Below are 1,190 nucleotides of genomic sequence, written 5' to 3' on the forward strand. Positions count from 1 at the left end.
ACCGTCTGGGAAGGCGGCGTGAACTGAGTTTTTGGCCTCGCTGGAGAGCTTTGGAGGTAGACTAATCTGGGCATTATCTGTTACTTTCCAGGCCTTCGGGAAGTTGTTTTTTCAATACCGCCTTTTTTTTTTAAACAAAACGAGATTTTTTCGTGCTCCCTTGCCGATCTTTTCAAGGGCCTTTGCAGGCTGATTGTAGAGGGGGAAAGGCTGCCAAATGCACAAAGTCAACAGTGAAAAGGGGGTCTGTTTGTTTTGCTAAAGTGATCCAGTTCTAGTAATCCGAAGGGTTTCATTGTTACAAAAGGCAGTTTCCGAAACTGTAGTTTGCAAGTTGATACTGTCCTTTAAAGATCTCATAAACAGTTGTCCAAAGATTATTTTTATCTAAGTTTTTTTTTTTTTTACTGTAATACTTGTTTTTAACAGTGTTTTAAAAACTGGAGATAGGAGGTAACTTCTTCGTAGACAAATATGTTTTCTTTCAAAGATTAGATATTACTAAAATTGTCCTAAAAGGGTAAAAATAGTATTTGTTACTTTGTCAGTGACAACACAGACTAATATTAGAATCAGATCTGGAGCTAGTGATAACCACTCTTTGTTTGACACACACGCTTTTTAGAAATAAACTAACACTTAAGGTCTGTCATTTGTTTGAAAATGAGCCTGAATTTGCATCCGAAGGAGTTAACAGCTATAGAAATGTTGCTGAATCGACGTGCTTGGCACGGAACAGGGATGCTGTGGCGCTCATACACCGCCTCCAAAGTCCCCTGAAGTCTCTTGAAATCCAATGCACTCTGATGGGTTTCAAATGTGACCCTAAAATGGAAGCCCGGCCCTACGTCAGTGGCCACCCAGATCCTATTCCTGCCTCAGGATTAATCTTTGAATATGTTGTAACTCCAGTTCCTGTACCAGCCACTGTCTCCCTGTAAGATACTCAAATGTCCTCATCATCCTATAGACAACATTCCACCAAATGCTTATAGTTTATATATATACACATATATTTTAGGGGGACAATACTTGCAGTCAATGATCTTACTTAAGTGTAACTAAAGGAAGAATTTAACCTACTAACCTTTCCCCCGTTGACATTTAGAGACTCCAAAAATGTGAGTCTAGACTTGCATGGAAGAAATGTATCAAGCGTTTTGAAGTTCTTCAGTGCTAGTCAGAAATCG

General features: G+C 39.3%; 1 long non-coding RNA gene across 1 annotated transcript in view; it reads left to right on the forward strand.

The window, feature by feature from the left end:
* Positions 1-12: 12 nt before the first annotated feature.
* LOC118452526 overlaps positions 13-1,190 on the forward strand; it is a 3,823-nt gene continuing 2,645 nt past the window's right edge. Inside the window, exon 1 of the long non-coding RNA XR_004842330.1 lies at positions 13-56. This is a non-coding gene — a long non-coding RNA (uncharacterized LOC118452526). The remainder of the gene's footprint in view (positions 57-1,190) is intronic.

Source organism: Egretta garzetta, unplaced genomic scaffold (genome assembly GCF_000687185.1).
Source record: "Egretta garzetta isolate BGI_Z169 unplaced genomic scaffold, ASM68718v1 scaffold136, whole genome shotgun sequence".
NCBI lineage: Eukaryota > Metazoa > Chordata > Aves > Pelecaniformes > Ardeidae > Egretta > Egretta garzetta.